The 22,938-nt window shown below is 38.3% G+C and overlaps 1 long non-coding RNA gene across 1 annotated transcript in view; it reads right to left on the bottom strand.

Annotated features, from left to right (window-relative positions):
- Nucleotides 1-22,938, bottom strand: part of LOC149873708 (uncharacterized) — a 725,387-nt gene that overhangs the window by 310,090 nt on the left and 392,359 nt on the right. Inside the window, exon 4 of the long non-coding RNA XR_016442736.1 lies at nucleotides 8,335-8,362. This is a non-coding gene — a long non-coding RNA (uncharacterized LOC149873708). The remainder of the gene's footprint in view (nucleotides 1-8,334; nucleotides 8,363-22,938) is intronic.

The following is a 22,938-nucleotide window of genomic DNA, read 5'->3' as shown; positions in this document are numbered from 1 at the left end:
CTCAATTAATTGAGTCTGCTGGAACATGCTAATTAGTGCATTCCAGCTAGTGCACTCCAGCTAGCCTACTTTTCTCATATCTGCATCCCCACACTTCAAAATGGTGGCGGGGTGCTTTAATTAAAGCTCATGGATGCTGACACAGGTGTTTTAAAATTATAGTGGATATCAGGACCACTCTAAATAAAGTGCATCCCTCCTCCAGCCCTCCTCCCCAGAGCATGTGTAAAAAGGCCCATAAACACAATATTTTCTTGTGTCCTTAAAACTGTAGGTTCAGGTTCAGGAAAAACTGACTCTCCTGAACCCCTTTTCCCTCTAGATATGTCTCCCATGGGATCTTGCTCCCATGGGGTCCCTGCTGCAGCCACCAGGGACTGCCCGAATCATCCTAGCTCTCTGAGTCTTTTCCGAAGATTCGGAGACCTTTGAATCAATCCGGACCTTTTAATTGGTCCCCTGATTTGATTCAGATTTGGAGATTCAGCCACTGAACTGAGCCAAATGTCTCAGCTTTCTGAGTTTGTTAAACTTTGCTTTTATGAAATCCAATGTCTTCTATTCTGATATTGTCCTGTCATGATGATAAACTATTATCATTGCCTGTCACTATTGCCCAAGTTGCCATCCACAGTCAGATGCTCAGCCAATTCAGATTTATTCTGAATTACTAAAGAGTGAACCTGGAGGCAGTAGGGGGCAGAATGCTCTCACATACAGGTCTTTACCACCTCAGTTGAGAACTGCCAGATGTATGCCTATCTTTCAGCCTGCCCACATTCATTAGGCACTGTAACACACCTCTTTCACTAGTCTCGTCAATAATTGCCCGCTTTTGAGGGAATGTGTATTTGGACAGTTTAACAAAAAAAGGGTGGCCTCTGGCAATGCAGAAATGGAACCCTTCACTCCCAAAATCAGACTTCATTATTGTTCCTGCTAAATTTAGGATTTCCTTTGGCGGCAAAACTGTTATATTTGGAAATTTGGCTGATGCTAATAACTTCATAGATCAACCTACAGTTTAATTGATGGAACAGATGGAAGTTATAGACTCTGCAACATTAAAGACTTATACTTAATGCATTGGAATAACTATGCCTTGGCTTTCAAATGTTCTCCAAATTGTTTGATGAGTTAAATAGTGGTGTTAATTGTGTTGGATGTTTTGACTCTTATTTTAACTGTTTCTAATATGATTCTGAAAAATTGGTAACGGTTGTTATTTTAACAGATAAAAGTAATATGCATTAACACGAAAGAGAGAAATTATTTGATGAGAAGTAGTACCTGCAGAGGAAGAAAGTCTTCTGTAACCAACGCTGAGATGACTTAGTCCCTGATGCAACAAAGAATTTAAACACATGCTTAAATCTATCCATGTTTAGCAAATGACCTAAGCACACGGTTAAGTGTTCCGCTGAATAGGAATGATTTGCTGAATTGAGGTCTTCATAGAGAACGGGTATGAAGTACTCAGTGTCACCTCTTCAGAAACTATGTGTAAGTTTAAGCCTATCCTGAGGATTAAAACATTTTAATTTGGGATTCCTACATGTATTTAATGATAATTATACATTATTATTTACATACAAGAGAACAGTGAATTTGTTGATAAATTGAGATTTCTCTTTGAGACTGCATGACCCTCAGGTTATTCTGAAGAATCTTCCTTTTGGGAAGCACACAATAGATGTTAATTTGATAATAATGTCTTTCCTTCCATCTGGTGTACATTTATAATATTTGACCAGGACCAATTAGAAAGGAACCATAATTCATGCAAAGTGGCAGGGGGTTTTACATATTCAAAAATATTATGCATCTATTCTAATTTGTTTCTGTGTTTCATTCAAGTTTTAAAAATGTACACAGAGGTTCTATTTTCTTTCTCCCTCACATTAATGGAAACTGTCTTTTTTGCTACTGAAAAATATTATGAAGAACATAAACTTAGTTCTGTGTATAGTGTATCCAATACATGAAGACCAGAGTTATACTACTGCCCTTTCTCAGCATACCAAGACTGCTCTTTGTAGCACAGCCCAATGATAACACTGTTGCATAAGGTGCTATGTACTAGGAGAAGCCATAGAAGAAACTGTGTCTTAAAGATACCTATCTGAAGCACAGATTCTCCAGTGTTCCCCTCTTGATGTCCAGCCAGATCACTGGATATCATATACAGGAATTAGTGCTTTGGATTGTTTTGTTCCTGCTTGCTTGTTTCTGATATGGAAAAGCCTGGGACTACACACTCTGTTCTCCTCTCTCCTCCATGCCTAGGCCCACCAACCCCATATGCAGGGGCATGAGCACCAGCTAAAAAAAGTGGCACACATTTGTGCTGCTGTTATTTTTGCTGCAGTAACTACCTGCTCCTGCATATGAGGATGCTCCCAATTTCAAAGGGGATTAGAACCCTAGTTGCTTTTTTTAAATGGCACTAGGCATCTATCTGAATCTTTAGGTGCCTGAATGCCTTAAAAACATTCTAGCCTTTAGTGCCTAGGCACAGTACCTAATGGACACTTTGGGTAATAAGCACTTCAATTTGGAGCTCCACTTTAGTGTTAATTAACACGGCACAATTTCAGGTGCAAACACTTTATAATCACTTGTTAATAAAAGTGTGAAAAAGTGCTAAGAGTTATCATTTCACAAAGCATGTACACTTACAAAGTATGGATCTACAAGGAAATAGGGTTGATTCCTCCCTTAGCACCAGGTGGCACCTGATCTGGCAACCTATTTCAAAGAGGTAATGAAATGGGATGTTAACTATGAAGAAAAGCTAGGGAAACACTTGCCTAACATCATGGGCTTTCAATGACTAACAGAGTATACAGCAGCAAAATGATGTACACCAAAGGGATAAAGAGGAAAAACACCCCACAAATGCTTCAGAACTTTGTGATGCAGCTCTCTGACATCTTGGCCCACTTCAAATCTCTCAATTATGCTAATGTTGTGCTTTCAATTGGGAAATACCCACATAATCTCTGCAGTTGTTGGCAAGCTCAACCTAAGAGAAAGGAGAGACCACCTTAATATACTTCTGTACTTTATCACCTAGGTAAAGTTTCCCCTTTGTATTGTCAACAGAGAGTACAAAAGAAACCATTTCAGTGCCTGGCTTCAAACACAACATATGCTCAGTGAATGGAAATGGTGTAAATTGTGGTGGCTTCATTGTATGTGAAATTCAATGGGCATTTCATTTCCAGCATAAACCTAAACTAGTTAAAGTCAGTCATATGAGCTTCCTTGGTATGAAATGGCAGTTTGCATTAAAATTACATTATATTGTTTTGACATGTCTGAAGTAAAGGTTAAAATCATCTCTCGGCTGGACATTGTTTCTATAATATTGCCCCACTGCAAAGCTTCTGTATGAACAAGCTCAGAATGATGTGAAATATTTCTAATACAAATTTTATTTTTATGTGAAACTATTCAAATGCTGCTGTACAACATGAACTACCTGAACCAAATCAAATCCTCAGGTCAATTCCTTCTTCCGAGTGCTCCTTAGATAACAAAGTCTTGTTCTGCGAATCTGTTCAATATATTAAAGTTGATTCACTCGGACAGTGTGTAAGATATAATACATTAATCTGGGCCATTTCAATTTCTGAGGCTGGGACTATAAAACTGGTGTGCTGCATATCTAATTTTTTTTGAATACCTGATTTATGCATCCCTCTGATGCATAGTGTCGATGGTATGGTGGATGCGGCTGCTGCATTAACAACGGGCTGCATCAGCACTCAAATCTTATCTTGTTAAATCAGACAAATGTAGCTCAATGAAAAGGAAGGAATAAATGCCTGGGATGGTTGAAAGAAGTGAATTTTAATCCTGTTTGTTAGGGGACTTTCATGGTGGGGGCTGTATGACTGAGGCAGGAGTGTCCACCAAGAGCTTACGGTAGTATGAATTATTATATACATATACACATGCATATAACATACACACATGTAGGATATACATATGCACACGCAGCATGTAAAAGCACACACTCATTCCCTCTCTACACACAGAAACACATGCACTAGAATTACAGAAGCAGTGCATGCTTTTCTGAAAAGAAGGTTTATATTTACAAAGTTCACACTCTCTATTTTTATTTCAAGAACAAGTATAACTGTTTCTTGGGGCATTATTTTACATTTTTATCCAAGAAATGGAAGTAACCATATGGGATAAATACCCAGCAGTGGAATACCTTTTCACAGTAATTACATAGGACTTTTTGTGGATAGACTAAATACTATAGTAGTTCTATAGACAGTCAATATTAATTCTCAAAGAAAGAAAATGTTCCTGTGTTTGCACATTCAACAAGACCTTTAGAACTAAGCTTTATGTCATTAAGGAAAAGTTTCATTGGCAAGCTTAGCAGATTTGGCCTAGGCATTTACAATAACTGGAATACATTGTAGAAATGAATTATTGGGGACAACCCTGCATCACCAATCTTAAATTTAAATACTCGTTCTTAATAAATTCTCATAGCTCAGTGTCATAAGTCATATCATAAGTCAATAAAAAAACCTTTGTTTATTTACTTATAAAAATGTGTTTGGAAACGGGGAAGCAACACAATGCAATTGTGAAAAGCGGAGCCTATTAGAGCTCCAGAAGCACAAAGCAGAACAATTATATAAGGAGCCAAGTTGTAGCTTACTTAATTGGCTCAAAGATGAACTTTCATGCTCAGTGACACTTTGGAAACATATTATTTAAGCATAAGTCAGTTTAGCTTTCATTGGCTGTAATCCTTTCCACAGTGGCTAATTATAGAAGAAAAGAACATTGTAAACAGTAGATTTTGTCTCCACCACCTCTTCCCTTGCATGTTAAACTATAAGGTCATAGTTCTCTGTTAGTAACATTATTATCTCTTGTTGTGGGAATAGTTGTGATGTCACAAATAGAGAATTGTGGTTGATTAGTATTAATGAGGAGGAGGAGGACTGAAAAGGGACTTCTAGCACACAAGTACCATAGGTAACAACTATCATAGCTGAAAAAGAACCAATACTTGAAAAAGAATGAAATTCTATGTTATTTTTCCATTTCCTTTTGACTGACTGTGAAAGCTAATCTTGACATTCATGAAATGAATACATTTTAGAGTTCCGTTCTCAAGTTAACTTAACCTAGCCTTTTAAGAAAAAAGTGAAGTGACAGGTTTAGAGACAGGAGGCCATACATGACAGAAAGGATTCTTTACAGACTTATTTTGATCCAGTTATACAGAAATGATTGGAATATACAATCCAAAATGTGAGAGGCCTAATGGGGAAGATATAGTACAAGGAAAGGGGATATGGTTTCCTTTATATCCAACATCAGAACAACTTTCCTGTGCAATATACATTTTAACATGCACCTGAACCAATTGAAACCTGTATTTCTAGTTAAAAAACACAGAGAAACAGACATCTGGGCTAGTGATTCAGCATCTGACTACAGGATTAGGTTCATTGGTCTGACTGATCTCAGGAATCATTACGCAGCTCTAGCATCACACCCTGAATGCGAGAAATTTTTGAATCTTCACTAACCATATGAACATGTCACTTTTTGGATCAACAGTCTGGCCTTTTAGCAAGAGGAAGGGAATGACAATTTTAAATGGTATTTTATCATCACTTTACACTACATGGTAATCAGCTTGTTGGAGTTGCAGTGATGGGATGCCTGCAGTATTGTTGGTGTCAACCATTCCCAAAGAGTCTTTCGGTAGGCTGAGAGCCATGGTAAGGAGGAGGGATGGGGAAACAAATAAAATGGACAAACCTTGGGGAAAATGCAGATAAAATGAGCAAATCAATATAATTGTGCTAATTATCATAATGAAGGAGAGATTTTATGTTTGCATGAAGGCTATTTTTTTTCTGTTATGTGCAAGATGCTGTGGAGGCATTCAGGGCAAATAAATTGAGTTCCAGGCCTCACTAGATGCTTGAATTTCTGTCAAAGTGGCTCCATTACATATGTGTCCCTCAGGGTCAGACTGCATTAGCTGACTCCTTTATTCCATACATGATGAACTAAGGAGTCAGCGGAGTGTATTCCAAAAATGCGTTCATAACAGATATTTTTAGTGTCCGTAAGAACTTCAGTTCAGTTTTAAGTGTATTTTTTGTTATGAGGGAGAAAAATAAAACATGAAATGTCTTTAAGGTCACAGAACATTGACCTCATTGGCTGGGCTAATTTGATTGTGCCAGAACAATAGCACTGTACTCCTCTGCCAGCGAAGTGCATGCTAATTATGCGATTTGCCCTTGATAAGACCTTGGTGGGTCATTCAGCAGTTGTGATCTGTCACTGACTTCTAATCATGTATTATCGTTTGGGTGAGTCAGAATGGTACCCTAAGCTTTCTGTCTTTACAGCAATGTGGCACTCTAATTACCTTATGCCAAGTGGATATGCAGAGACTGAATTAAGTGATCACTGTGATTGCCTTCAAAATCTTCTCTTTATCCTTTGTGTTGCTTCTCTGCAATTTACATTTTAAGATGCCGAGAAGCTTTTGGTGAGACTGAAAATGCCACTTTAAAAAATAATGATTTTTTAATTTAAAAAGGATATTACTAAATTTAAGCCACATCATTTCCTAACAGTATTTACATGCTACTAACAATATACCTCAATAAGAAGCTTTTACCCAACTTGTTGGAAAATAACACAACCTTTACCTTTACATCTGCAAACAAAAGGGGAACAAAAAGAAGGAAGCCTCTTTCTCTCTAAAGTTTTAAATTTATTTGCAGTCATTATTTAATAAGAAAAACATAATTTAAGCCATTATTTCACATTTGTATAAAGCTTATAAAATGTACTCTCTAACATAAGCGGTGCTATAATTAAAACTTAAAGCTTGAAAAGATTCATTACAAAATGTTCATTAACTGTACCGAAGATGAACTGACCCTTTAAGTATTTTAAATTCAGTAGCAAAATTCTGACATACTTGTTAACTTGTTTTGTGGTAAATTTGTGGTAAATGTAATCTGCATTATATTTACCATGAAAATGTTGCTTATTTTACTCAATACTTTAAAAAATTGTTAGACCTATGTTTCACTTCTCTATTGTTGCATAGCAACTCTAAAAAACTACAAAGCAATCTGTTATGGTAAACCAGTTGTATCAACATCTGTATTTGCCCAGAAAATGATCTAATGCCTTTTGCAAAGAAAACAGAGAGGGATGTCTGTAGGTTAAATAAACAAATTAATGATTTATAAAAATTTGATAAGATACATTTGTCTGAATGATCCTTGAGAATATGAACTCTGAAGTGCTACTTGAAAGTTGTCATAAAACAGACAAAAAAATCCTCACAATGCAAAATTTATTATACCACTAACGGAAAATAAGGATTTTCAAAGCTTTTCTGTATTGTATGTCAATATTGCGGCATATTTTTTATAGAAACAAACTGAAAAAAATAGTCAATAAAAACCATAAAGGACAATTGAGAAAAAATTGCAAGCCTTATTTTCCTTGAATCACATGATGCACAAGAAGCATTATTTGCTGAAACCTTGGTTTGTTTGTGTAAAAAAAAAAAAAAAAAAAGGTGGGGGGGGGGAGGGAGAGAGAGAGAGAGAAAGAGAGCGCCTAGGAATAAGATGCATTCCCTGGGTGGCAAAACAAAAGAGCCCAAGAAAAAAAAAGCTGCAGAAAGTTGACACAGTCAAGAATAATGGCTAAATCTATCAAGTTTGATCAGGTCTGCTATAATGAAGTGGAGCTTCATATTCCAAGCAGGGACAATGAAGACAGAAGTCAGGCTCTAGAAATGTGCTGCTCACTTTGTGCTTGGAATATGCAGCAGCCAGCAGGGAGCCACGAGATAATTACACAGTATTTGTGTGGTTCCGGGAAGCTTCCTGCGCAGGTTGAATGCCCGCGCTATATTAAAAGGCAGCACAGTGAAATGTTTTTAATGAATATTTTTGTCAGAGAAAGAAAAGGCATTTGAATGATTTTTGTGTGTGCAGGGAACCAGAGGTGGAACATCACTGTCAAAATACAGGTACCTTTATTTATATTTATACCATTATTTACCGTTTCAAGAGCCTAACGTCCTTTCAATACTACAAATCACCACACTAGGTTAATGTTATTTAGGACTAATTGCACATACAATCCTTTAACTAATGCTTGCTGTTAATATGTTTCAATGAAGTCCTACATCAAACTAGGGCTTGAAACTACTTTTATTTTTGTTTCCAATAGCAGCTGAAATGTTTAGACACATTTAATCAGAGAACTCAAAGAAGAAGTAACACAGATGTTGATACTTACTATTCAGTAGCCTTTGGCAGTGATAGATCTAAAACACAAGAATACATTATTTCAGCACTCTGTAATTCTCACCTAACAGATGTGAATAATCCACTGAATTTAAAAACCCAGACAAGATACTCATAAATGCCCCTTTTAGCTTGTTTTGCAGTGCAAGCAACTGCATTGATCAAAAACTAGTCTTCGTTAGAAAGTTAATTCGAAAGGCTTTTTTCTGTGTCTGATTAAAATATCATTACCTACACATAAGCAAGTTCATGATTTGTTTTTTGTTTTCACATTCAGATCAGCTCTGGCATCCAAGGACAGAAACAACTTGTAGTTAAGTACAGCTCAGTATTTCCAAGTAAGATTAAATAAGGCCCTTCTTTAGATTTTAGAAAACTTTCCCTTGCAACATATGCGCATACACACTCAAGCTTTCTGACTCTTTAAGATATCTGTAATTTGCATTGATTTTCTAGCATTAAATCTTAATCATTTCTAAAATTAGCATGGCAGTCCATATAAGAATTATGCCATATTCCAAGAAATATAAACCCAGAAGCTGAGGAAAGAGGCCCAGCACCTTTCTAATTGCTACATGAAATGAGAGTAGGCCTCTCCTGTTATACCAACGTTCAGTCTAAATACAAAATTAATATCAAACCTTAGCCTACTGACTACGAATGGTAAAGCAAGAGTGAGATGCAGTTTTATTGCTTTTTTATGTTTTCCTTAAACATGCAATTTAATAACCTACATTTTTTCTTCTTCCAAAGAATAATTCCAAACATATTTCAAATGAGGAATGTGACTGAGAGAAGCTACTTCTCTCTGACCTTACAGGTGATGAAGGCTGGGTAGATTATATACTATACTACCAAAATATGTGTGTGTGTGTGTATTCACATGTGCTGGTGAGCTTCAGCCCAGTATATATAAGCTTGCACTTCTGTGGGCTGAAACTCACTTCATCAGATGCTGTGATAACCAAGACATGAAAATGAGTGAACTTCTCAAGAGAAGAAATAGAGTTCTTGCAAATCATCTGTAGGAGTGGGTCAATTGCTTTCTCACATTCAAAAGACCATTTTCCCCAAGGTTTTATTGTGAACAGCTTTATTGTCCCAATTTATAAACAATACCCTGGGGAAAAAAACAGTAATATAGAGAGGTGTTCCTTTTGTAACCAAAAACTTGAGTCTTTTGAAGAAATAATAAGTGGATACCATGTCACTAACAGAAATTCTGATTATAATTAGCACTAATTTTTTTATTCTAAATATTTAATTTATAAACAACAACTGTCTAAAATTCTATACTAAAATAAATATAGGGCTAAATACAACCACAAGAGTAGCTCCATTAATTTAATATACTTAAATGAGAGATTAATTTGGCCTACCACATTCATATGAATCTATGACTTGTGTCTTTGTTTCACCTACTGGGATACATTTCTGTTCACTAACAACCTTAAACGTTCATTTCCTATCAACAGGTGGTATTTTTTCTGATGGTATAACACTGGAATTACCTTAAATTAATTACTGCAGAACAGTATTACTCATATAGACTGGTTCTGTGCCTTTTAAGTCAATGGGCAATTTGCCACCCCTCACAATGGGAACAAAATCAGGTCCTTAATGTTTAAGGGAAGAGTGAAGGGGGGGGGAGGGTGCAGATGGATTTATACTTACCCCCCTTTTGTTTTGCATTCTTATTTCCACAGACAGAAGGTACACTGCTAGAGATGTCAAAGGGACTGAGATAGAAATAGCTATTTCAGAATCATGGGAGGAATACACTCTTCAAGGACAGTGAGTATGACTTTTCCCTCATTCTCTGTCTACAGGAGCTCTAATTTAATAGGAAATTTTTCACTTAAGAGATGAGGAGGTAAACAGCTGTCACATTTGGAGTCCAAGTAAATAATATAACCTACATTCCAATCCTCTGAGCAAAATGTTGAAGAATCCCTTCTGCTACCCCTAGAAGGCAGCAGCAGTAGTTTGCTGGGAATTTTCATGATTGTTTTGGCAACTGTACCTCAATGAAAAGGAAGGCATAAAAGTCTGAGATGATTGAAAGGAGTGGATTTTAATCCTGCTTATTAGGGGACTTGCATGGTGGGGGTCTATGACTTAGGGAGGAATGTCCACCAAGAGTTTACAGTAGAATGAATTACTATATGTATATACACATGAGCATGTACACAAGCAATATGCAAAAATGCACACAGTTTCTCACTCTCGTACTATCCACACAAATGTAAACATACACATTCAATTTCAAGAAGCATTTGATAGTTCCTGATATTTTTGACAAATTCTTCATTTTCACAAATGTAAATCCTGAAACCCAGCTTTTAAATGGAGGGGAAGATGATTATTACTACTGTGGATCTCTAGTCACTCAAGGTTGCTTTCTGTGGTTAGTTAGCTGTGACTGCCAAAGTCACCTAGAATAATGTTAATAATTTGGTGCTGTTCAGTTTCAGATAGCCCTCTCCACCAAATATATTTGTACATAATTAAAAAGAGCTGACTACATTTATTTTTGAGAGACTGAGCCTTTATGTATCAGGCACACAAGACTCAGAGGATAAGATATGGGGTTTATTTTTTCTTAAATTATTTTAAATTATTTTCTTTTCAGATTATTCATAAAAATAAACAGAGAAGCCAGATTCTCCTTTCAGTGATGCCAGCATAAATCCAGAATAATTCCATTTAAATCAACAAAGTTACACCAGATTTATACCAGCCTGATTGGGAACAGAATTCACTGAAGTCAATGGAGTCCCTCTGGATTTACATATGCTTAAATGAAAGCAGAATTTGGCCTCTAACATGGAAAAAAATGAATTGCATCCCAGCCACTACTGTAGATATTATATTTTTAATAGGCATTCAAAGATATAATAATTCATTTAATCCTCATTTATTTTTGCATTAATACATTAAATAGCCATTTTGCCAATATTTATACAAGTGTGTGCCTAAGTATAAGTGATGTTTGGGAATACCAGCTATTGCTGTTAGTCCCCTTACATGAGATGAGGTTTGTATCAAAGAAAAAGGCTCATCTCCATCTCCCATGCTTTATTTTATTCAACCAGCTCTTTTCCACATTGTTATATCCAGTGAATATAGCACGGTTGGATTCAGAAGAGAACCTTAAGCGTTATCATAATGCTTAGAAGCAATGGCTTCACACTGTATAATCTATCAAAGGTGTCAGATTTACAAAATGCAGATTTTCTGTCACATTTGGGCACTATAAGCACTGTATCTTTTCACTAAGGTACTGACTGCTGTTTTAATGAGGCCCTTTGGTGGCTGTAAAAAACTGAAAGGAGAGGATTATAGGGGTTACCCTAGGTATTGTCTATTTGTCTTACAAATTTCACACTAACTACCAATTACATCGCCATAAACCTTTTGGCTACTTCAAGCTATATGCCATATAATACATAAAAAAATACGCTATGTTAACCTCTTCTATATTATATGGGTAACTACAGCCACTGATGCAAGTAACATATCTAATGAAGCCAATAATGAGCCTCTTTAAAAGTAGTCTTGTTATACGAATAATATTAGAGCAGTTCAGTTAAAGGCTAAGGTCCATTATGGCATGCTTCCTATGTTCTGTGGTCCCAGGTCTGAAAAGATGCTGACACACTAATTCAGACTCAAGAAGGGCATTAATCTCACAACCTTCTACTTGTCATGCTTAATGGGACATCCTGCCTAGGTGAAATGAACCTGATGTATTCAGGTAAACATAATTTAATAAGGGAAGAGAGAAAAAAAGAAATAGCTGGGTCCAACATAATGGAGAGGGAAATATTTACACTTCAGCATTAGTGAGGAAAAGGGTAGTTAATACAAGACTGGGAAGTAAGCAGCATATGAAGAGAAAAGGAAGGGGTAGAAAAAAGGGGAAATTGTTCCTAAACAGAGGAATATTAATGTATTAAAATGGATATGTTCATTTGGAGGGTAGGAGAGTTTTGCACATGTGGGGCTTAAAGCACTTGAGTGTAAAATCAAAATCTGAAACAATATAGCATGATATTTAAAAAGCAAGCATGAATGTCAGTGAGTAGCTGTACATCCTTTTTTGTCTGTCATCAATCATAAGTCTAATAAGCCACCTAAAATTATGTCACAGTTTCACATCGATATGGAATAGTACCAAGCGCAGCTGTTAAGGAGGCATGTACCCTCTGTGAAAACCAGGCAGTACATGCAGGCCACATCTGCATTTTCAGCAGAAGCATTACACACACTGAGGAATGCACACCAGAATATAGCATAGAATACCCTGGTCTGCCATGGGAATAAGTGGAAGAGTGACTCTAACCAAAGCATATGCCTTTTAGATTGGCAGGGAATACAAATACAAAATATCAAAATATTACCTGTTGCTTGGAAAAAAATATGTTTTACTCAGCCTCAAGTGCTGTTTCTTCTACTAACTGGTCATCTTTGCATCGGTTCCATGAGTTTGTTATTTCAGAGTTATATATCCAAGTGTCAGGGTAGGCATTTAACTTAATGGGAAGCTACAGTCATTTTTCTTATCCTTAAAAGCCTATCACACCATTGTAACATACCCAACAGGTTTAGTTACCCATTATATTATTGTAAGAGTATAAAGAGATCCTATGGGTATCCAACACAGGCATTGAGACTGACACTCCACAGCTGCAAAGGGAATAAAACACTAACACTTTTCCTTGGTGATCAGAATAAGGTGAAGCTTGAGAAAGCAGAACTTCACATCATGCAGTTGTAGGGATGAGTTAGGAATTTGCTGTTCACTTCCTAGGTAAATGCATCTTTTCCTCACCACCACCTCTTCTTGTGCACTCTTTGCCCTCCTAAAAGACTCAATAGTGGAAGCTTCATGAAGAAATGTGTGGCAAATGTGTCCCTTCTCGTAGCTAAGCCTACTGTTACACGATTATAGTCATTGACGAAAACCAGGGTACAGGTCTGATTCCCTCTGCATTATCAGAAACCAAAGAAATGAAGGCTGCTGGCCTGCAGCAGGGGTAAGTCAATTTAAACCAAGAAGAATAGGTCTAAAAAGCACCTTTGAGGGATCCAGAGCAGATGTGTCATACCCAGAAAGCAGGCCACCACCATCCTGCTACCACACATACAGTAAAACGGCTTTTAGATGCAGCTGTCACCAGTAGCACAGTGGGGTAGAAACTATATCTCCCTTCATCACTGAGCGAGAATCAAAGAATGATCTTGTACACAGCCATAACAAATACTGTGGGCTAAAAGCAATATTTGACTGACTGTTTATGGTCCCTCACATGTAGGTATTAACCTTTTTAAGCCTTCAATAGCATACTCAAAGCAGGCCTTTGCTGCCTCGTTGGCTCCCAATACACCTTTTGACCATAAACACCTGGGTATTTTATCTTGATTGATTTTTGTGAGCAGTTTACTCTAAAGCCACTAATACGTGCTATTTCTGTAGGGCTCTGTGGTGCCTATTAGGTGCTGGCCAAGCTGAGAGCTGGTGTGGCGCGTGGAGACATACTACACCATAGGGAGCTATAGGAGACATTCTGTTGCTGGAAGGCAGAATGCCTCCTGGAGTCTCAGGTGCACAGGGGAGTGTGCCGGCTGCTAAACTCCTTCTCAGGGAACAGCAAAACTCTCCATGCCTACTGACTCTCTGGGTCAGTGAGAAGGGTCCACAACCCTCTTTTCTGAGATAATAAAGTGTACCCAAAAGTAACAGTCCCTATGCTCCCATGCATGTAAGGGCTGTAATCCTAACAGGTGCTTGTTAGAATTAGGTGCTTCCTCTGTGCCTGCAGAAAGACCTGCCAGAAAATGGCCTAAAGGAAAGAAAAGTTCAAAAGTTTAAGAGAAAATTATCCCAGAAGTTACCACTCATATCTACCAAGAGAGTGACATTTAGAGTGTGGGAAATATATTGCTCTGGGTACCTTGCATGGAGGTAAGCCCTTCATTCATCTTTCTTGGAAATTAACCAGGGTCTAAACCTGTCTGCAGTGTGGAGTGGGCCTAAACACTACAGTGCAGTCTTTCCATTTAAACTCAATGGAAAGATTTCCATTGACTCCAGTGATTGTTGGAATGAGTCCTAAATCCACAGCTTTAATCTCTTTCAAGTTTTTGAAAATTCAGCCCTCCCTTGAGACAACATTTCCAGAGAGGTTAAAACAGTTAGAAGAACAAAATGATATATTTAGGACAATAACTTTAAAAAAGTCATTGCAATAAATTTGAAGCAATACCATGTTACTATGTTTAGCCGTGCTTGGCATCTACAGTTCTAAAATACAAGGTTGTTTTTTTTTTCTTGGACATTTTTATTAATAATATGCTTAGCTATTAGAAGGCATATTTTGTCTAAGAGTAGAAGCATAGTTTAATTTTCAGCCTAGATATATATGCCCAGAGCTGGCCTTAGGGAAAATGGTGACCTGGCAGGTAGACAGGGGCATGGGGCACAGTCCAGTAGAGGGGTGGAGTGTCACAGTGCTGCTGCCTGCACTGCCTGGCCTGTCTCCTCCTGCGCAGCGGCTGGAGATGCAGGGGCAGGCTGCGCAAGGCACAACTCCTCCTGCCTGGGGCAGAGGAAGAGCACTGCTGTAAGGAAGGGCTGCTCACGTGTGTATCCATCTATGTGTTTGGTGCCCCCCTGACCACAGTGCCCTAAGCAGGTGCCCACACTGCCCACCCCTAAGCCTGGCTCTACATATGCCAAACTATTTGGACATGGGTTCAGATATGTAAAAGGGCTTTAGGGGTGCCATAATTGAGCCACTAGATGCCTAACTGAACTGGGCACTCAAAATTAAATGCCCACATTTGAAAGGTAAGTACCTATTGTGATCACAAAGGGAACACACATTTTAAATCACAGCACCATAAATCATTCCACATAAGTCTTGCTTTATATTTAGTGGATGTCAACACTGCAGAAATGTAACAGGAGGCATCCCTATGATAGCTTTCATCTAGTAGTCTGGTAGAACTGTGGCAATGCAGACTTCATACCAATTACATCCCAAAGTTGCAGGCAAACTTATGTACCATGTGTTGAAGCCCATACTTTCACATCTAAATTGCTATCAGGAATGGTTTTAGGGAGGTGTATACTTGTTTGGGGCCCCTCTTGCATTAAGAACCATGAATAATAGAGTTGCCACCAATTCCACAGCAGATATTAATATACTCCCCTAGAAAGAGTAGGGGTCTGATACTGAACTGTATGGGGTCTCCAAAACATGATTCCAAATTTGCTAGATTAAGTCATAAAGGTGATTGCCCATCACAACTAGTAGTATAAATCTCTGGGCCGTAGCCAGGTATGCAGCCTGAGAGGGAGAGATTACATCTGGTTGGGTCAACTCTCTATTTCTGTCTCAATAACCTTCCTCAGTTGACAGGGGAAGTGGGTAATTTGAGTAAAGACTGACTATATTGTGTTGTAGACAGCCCAGCAGAATGCCCTGCCTGGAAACAGTGCCGTAGCTAGACTCCTGGTGGCCCCAGGTGAACTTTTAGTATCAGGCCCCTCTTTGCCAGAGATAATGATAATAATAATCAGACAACAGCAAAAAATTTCCATTTTTGGGCCCCTTTTCTGTGCAGGCCCCCGGCGGCCGCCTGGTTTCCCCATGCCTGTGTCCGGCCCTGCCTGGAAGGGGAATTGGACAGTGCAGTCAGCAGGCTGCTAAGAAGCTTGCCTCTCTCTGGCTTTTACTAGCCATGTTTCACATATAATGGAAAAAGTTTCCCCCATTTCTTTCAGTGTCTCTGTCTGTGTGCATAGGCCAAGTACCACCTGAGCTTCAAACTCATAATTGTTCCTGTCAGAACCAAAAAGGCTAACAGTGAATTCAACTGATTTTCTCTGTGAAAAAAGAATAAAAGCTTTGCTTTATTCTTTATTTGCTATGTAAAAGCAGGGGGGAAACAGGATCTCTCAGTGGTTGTTGGTTGTGTTGGATCTCTCAGCGACACTATCAGTTGCAGTAGAGAAACGCACAAAATCCTTACAAATCAAAACACAACTTTAATCTTCTGAGCTCACACATCCTTTCTTCTCAACTCCCTTAGTTCACCCAAAAGGTTTGGGAGGTTGATGTGGTGAAAGTGTGGGCTGGGTGGCTGTAGGGCTTTATGGGAAATGAGAGTTTAGGAAGCCCCCGATACAAGCCCAGGCTGAACACAGCTTTAAGTATGCCTCTTGGAGAAGCAGGAAAGTGATGTACAGCCTTAATACATTAGGGTAGACATTTTTTTAAAATACCTATTTTTATAGGAGCACAAATGCTGAGCAAATAGACATTGCTGCCCTTTGTCACGCCACATCAAAGGAAAACTAGTGGCACAACAAAAGGTGCTTTCTTGCAGCAGACATCTATTACCTCTGTAGCAGAAAAGTAAAAACAGCCTGAACTGCTTGCACCCTCTTGCTACCCCAGGCCACCCAAGGGTCCCTCAAGCCCCTGGATCACTGCCCACTTCCTCACTTGGAGAGAGGCACTCTGGGGACTCCCAGGCTGCTTCTCCATAGATGGAGAAGTCAGGTGCCTCTCTCTGCCAGACTCATCCCCCCACAATCCTGGGGAAGTGGGTCTGGTTGGGCAGGGAAAAATCCATCTTTCCCCACCAACACTCATCCTCCTGGGTCTGGCTGGGTGGGGAAAAGCTCTTCCCCACCCAGCCAGACTTGTTCCTCCTGGTCTCAGTCCCACTTTCCCTGCTCAGTCAGAACTGTTCCCCTTGCTGAATGAAAACAGAGAGATCACATCACCCTTGATGGTGTGGGACAAGGGGCAACGTGTTTCTCCCAATGAACTGGACCAGCTGTGCCAGGACACACAGTGGCACAAGTGATCCACTTCTTTCAACATCATCTATTTTTAGCCCTAGAGTCTAAATACAGGAGGTCAAAGAGATCCTGACGTCAAAACTCTTGGCACCTGACAGCTCTGTATCTTACTGCTGAAAAGCTCATCCATTTTGATTCTGCACCCTCTTGTGTTATAATGCCCTTGTCCCAACTCAGAGCCATCACTTTTGTTCCTTCCATGCTGACATAACTCAGAAGGACAACTTTTGTTGTATGGCCCTTTAATTACCACTACACAAAATACCACAGAATATTGAGGGGTAGGGGCAGGGAGGACTGAATAGACACTGCCAACATTTTGGGGTGGACTTGACTGAAATGAGCTCTGGAATAGTGATTCCTAATGATTCTAATACAGTTCTCTAGCTGCTGGCAGATCACCTTTAAAAAAAACCCTGGGAGCTGTGCTCTACTCCATATAAAATAGGCTGTGCAAAGCTGGATAAAAAATGTCACCTTAGGCACCTGAATTAATAGTTCGGTTATGTACTCTGTTAAGTCTTTACTATAGATCAGCATAAGTGTGCTAGACAGACAATTCTTTAGAGCTAACATTTTAAAAAGGTGCCAAAGCCAAAGCCCCTTTGAGATCTCTGTGAACTATACAGATTAAAAAAAAATTAAACACATAGAGATTTTTCTCCCCATAGCTTTACCTAGTAACAGTGAAGAAATAAAATTGTGGAAAAAGTTGGCAAGAATAAATACTTCCATGGCTTCTCTAAAGCTGCAATTAATGTTAATGAAGCTATACCTTATATGGCAAGGAGATATAGTATGAATTGGATAAGTAAGAAAAATGATCAGCCATTGTGCTCCTCCAATACAGCACATCAGGGTATTGCCACTGTAAGGCTACCTTTATTTTAAACCATTAAATAAAACAATATAAATCTGCAAGCAGGTGTTTCTTGTTGCAGGAGTATTGAAAGTTGTAATGCAAACAATCTAATTTTAGCATCTATGTAGAGTGTGAAGTAAATTTACTGATCACTGATGCATTGAGCATAGGGAGGACACAATCAGCAGGAGCTTTCAGCAAGATTATCCTATTAAAGCAGGAAGACTTCATGTGGTTGTTAAGGAAGTAGTCAAAAGCAGGTGATGGAAGTGGGGGTTTGACGAGTAGTCAGTGGGCCCACTGTACATGTTAAGTTGTTGTTTTCTGCTCAGCTAAGCAGCAGAGAATTGATATGTTAGCAATGAAGTGCAATGACAATTAAATTGTAACTGACCTACATGTTACCATCATTATGCTTTCTCTTTTTTACTGCTTTCCCTCTTATTTAATCACACAGTATGGGGTTTTTATTAGGCTGTAATGTTAAAATCTTCATCCATTTAGCCATAAATGTTTGACTGGATATCTATCAGGCTTCCTTGCACTATACAAACAAAACCATTTTGCTGAATCATTGTTGACTTGTTTGTGGCCTAATTTAATGAGTGTAATAACTTACATTACTATCCAGTTAACATTTAGGAGCCCAGAAAAGACCTGCTAGCATGCAGTAAGCTACTGTATACATTTTCTATTCATATCACTCCTCTTTGCAGTAAATTTTATACAATAATATGCACTCCCTATAACGATGGCTTTGCTTTCGTGCATCGTAGAGTAAGTTCTCCATATTTAGGCTGCAGTGCTTAAAAGTCGAGAACCTTGAACATGGTTCCAGTTGTCTAGATGGTGGACAGTTGCTTGGCTGTCCTCTGAAATATGCAGCGTGTTTTTAAGGAAAATAAACATTGGCGGCACATATATTTATCACACTGCACTCACAAATAAGACCCTGTTGTTCAGGGGAAAAATACAACCAGACAAAACAATCATTCTTCCTTAAATCAAACAGATTTTCTAAACTAAACATAAAGGCAGTGGAAGTCAGCAAATAATCATACAGTCAGATGTGGCCTCTGATTAACTGAAAGACATTTCACAGCATAAGTACGTTAAAGGAAAAAAAATGAAAACCATTATCCTTTCAATGGGCCTGATCCTGCATAATGCTAAGTAGCCTCAATAACCATTAGCTTGTGCAAGAGTTTTCAGGACCTTTCAGTAGGTCCTTGATACTTCATAGGAGTGTGTGCACTGCAGAGCCTCTTGAGAAATGAACGTTCAACTCCAACACTTTTTGAGGCATTTCTACTTCTATTCTATTACCATAAAGAAAAATCCTTTGACACTTACTCTGCTTTAAACATTCAAACAGCATCTAACAAACCTGTGGATCAATTAAGTAACAAATATAGTCTCTGTATTTATACACTGATTTCATGCATATGTTACAAAAAGGCATTTTATTTTCCTGATGCCCATAATTCAAAACTAACACGTATAGAGGGTGACAATTTGTAAACAAGTACAAATGTTGAAATTTTCCATGCTGACAGGAAGAAAGAAGATTTTCTTCTTTGGCTTACAAAGGCTACCACTGATGAGTTTTTATTGCAGACATACTTTCTTAATTACAGCGCATCAAGCAGTACTTCACTCTGACATTAAAGCCTCTGTTGTAACAGTTATACTGTACTAGGTAAATCCCAGACAGCATTACTTTCTCAACCTTTCCCCCAAATATATTCTGGCAATCCTCCTATTTTTGTCCCACAGAAAAATCAATTACAGCAGATAGTGGGGGAAGATTGCTTTGACTAAATTACTGTAAGCAGGGTTGAGTACACTGTAGTACTGTATTGCTCAGTGCCTCCATGGAGTTGTTTCAAGTTCTTTGGTTTTATTTTATCCTTGCATCTATATTGTTAAAAAATGTTCAGTACTTATAAATAATGTGGCCTCAGAAATTAATCAATTTTATGATCACTTTCTTTCATTTCTGATACAATTATATTCTTCAGTGTTTACTTTTTCTACTCATGGTTGCCAATAGTATTGGCCAAAGCTGCAAAAGCAGCAGCAACGCTATACTACTTTTAGTATGGAAGAGTGGGCAACCTCAATGAATGGTCAATGCAGAAATGAACAAATTGTAGATGCTTTTGGAAAAAAATAAGTAGAAAGCAAATGTTAGTACACAGAGGAGGAGGAAATTGCGACCCACAATTTATTAGAGTAAATATTGGAAGAAGCATTTTTCATAAGAATATCACTGACTGGCTGATTTGAGATACAACTATTTTTTTACCTGGCGCTGAAAGTCTAATGACACTGAAGAACAGTAGTGTTCTATGCTTTGGTTTTTCAGGGAGCTTTTTTGGCATATGGTAATACAATGATCATAAAGCAAGGAAAAGCATTCACAATTTTATGTCCACATTTTTCAGCCAGATGATTGCCGGGGTATAACGTAGATTGCCTCCTCATGGCGTACCCTGGATATAAATGCTAAATAGTCTACAACTTGATGATGCTGAACTGTCCTTTGGACCTCATGGCCAATGATCATGAAGACAAATTAACATCAACAGATCTTTGCAGAGCTTTCAGTGTCCTAATAAAGCAACATAACTCAGAAAGGCTTATTTTGTAGAACTAGAATATTTGGTGAACATCTAACTACAAACTCTAAATTTGACTGTATCCCTCTCTATTCCCCCTTACTTCCTATGTAATTTGTTCCGTTACATCTTAGAGGATACTTATTTTGAAGAACATTGCTGGACTTTTGCAATCAGGCCCTTTTAAAGTGTCTTTATTTGGGCACCAACAGTACGGGTCATTGTTGCACTCTGAGTACAGTGGCAAAAAGTCCGTGACCAAAGTCTCTGGCCTCTGCTGAATATTAATATCAATACAATCCATAGGCATTACGACAAAGCATCACACTAACTTTGCATGGCACTATGGTGATTAGAATCAGTTTATATGAATAGCAAAAATAACTTTCAGAGTTGTTCCTTTCTAATAGTAGAGTAAATAAAAAACTGTTTTTCTATACCATGCTAAATCAAAGCAGATTCTGCTTTCATTTTATACTAGAAAAAAGTTGGGGGAGGGGAGCAGTATTTTTTACATACTAGAACACAAAGGAAGAACTCCCTTTACCCTATATTGGGGTACTTCTAGGAACTGGGAATCGGGGTAGGAGAAAGGTCCATGAGGCAGCAAGGGAGATTAGCTGAGGTGGACCAAGATTGGCTAGCTAAATTTCCTTGGGCAGAAGATGAGAGGTACTCTCTCTCACAGAATGGATGTTCTAGGCCATGTTATTATGTTTTAATTCAAACCTTCCTCTCATTCCCCAATCACTGTTTATATCTTGCTAATGCTGAAGCTGCTGCTCTATACAGGATCCTAAGACAGCTTCAAAAATCCAAGATCTTTCAAGTTCAGCCTAATATCACTTTGTCGCAAAGTTTCCTAGCAGGTGAAATACAGATGATGATCTATGAGCTGGAGGAGAATGAAAGCTGATTTGAGTACCAAATTGAGCAGAAAGTAAAGACAGGCTTGTTAGGCAGCAGGGGAACTCACAGGCACAGGTGTTCCTTCAACGCCATCTTGAAATAAGTGTGATATTTTTCCTACAGTTGCACATCAATACTGTAAAAAGCTCAGCTTAGAAAATTGTATCATGTTACTTATTGGATACATGATTTTATGTTTGACTTGGCACTTGGAGATCACTGCTATCCACAGAACCTGACACAAACATGCACCAAGCTAGTGTCTGTGTATCAAGCTGTACTTAGCCTACTTCAAGCTATACTGCCAGGGAACTCAGCTAGAAAATTTCAGTTTGTAATCACGCCTTGCCACAATTTGATCAATCTCTGTATCAAAGCACAGTGTAAACGGAACTTGTAAGTATATTTGGGAGACTATAGCCAGGGCAATCTTATCTGGCAGTGGCTGGCAGGGAGTTTTTTAATGGCTTCATCTTAACCCTCCAATTTCTAAGTACAGAATGAAATCACAGAAAGAAAAAAAAACAGGAAAAAAAAGGAAACTCAGAAAGCGATGCATGCATGTAAGTATCCAAAGGCTAACGTCTGTGCATTCCATCTGAACAAGAAACATATAGTAAATATTTCACATGATAAAATAAATCATTTCATATTTTAAGAGATAAAATCCCAGCATAATATATTTTCTTATTTTATTACATGCTGGCCTACACATACCATGTTTAGTATTAGTTAACCTCCTTTAAGCCAAGTCATGAAACTGAAATTGTAGGGGCATAAATGAGGAAAGAGTGCTCAGACAGAATAATGTCTGGAGCAGTATAAAATCCTAAGCAAGTTGACACACAAACACACAAATGAGTCTGGGCCATGTGATATTAATACAGCACATAAAGTGCACCCGTTTTATTCATCTTTGAATTTGTGTAAAACATATATCAACACAGGCAGCATAATGCTGACCGCTGTCAAATGAAGTGCTACTTCACTTCTTGACTGCTACAAGTACTTGACATTGTTTACCTATTCAGTGCAAAGGCTTGCTGTCCCTGATACAAAAGCCTTCCTGTAAAAGATAGATGTACAGGATGGAAGAAGATGCCATGAGATGTATGGTATAGAAGATGCCTGTGAGCAGAAGTTTGTTCTGCTCACCTCGATGATCACCTTGACTGTGAAGAAGTCATGTTTACAATGCCGCTAAGCGTACACAGCATATAAAGGTTGAAACCCACAGAGCCCTTACTTAACAGACACTTCAGGAGTAGTGGATATTAAATGAGTTTACACTGTGGAATACTTTGCTTAGTGTCCTTCAAGAAAATG

This window comes from Crocodylus siamensis, chromosome 1, assembly GCF_052110815.1.
Source record: "Crocodylus siamensis isolate JL-2025a chromosome 1, ASM5211081v1, whole genome shotgun sequence".
Classification (NCBI taxonomy): domain Eukaryota; kingdom Metazoa; phylum Chordata; order Crocodylia; family Crocodylidae; genus Crocodylus; species Crocodylus siamensis.
The sequence above is the reverse complement of the archived record's forward strand: the minus strand, read 5'-3'. Positions and strand labels throughout refer to the sequence as shown.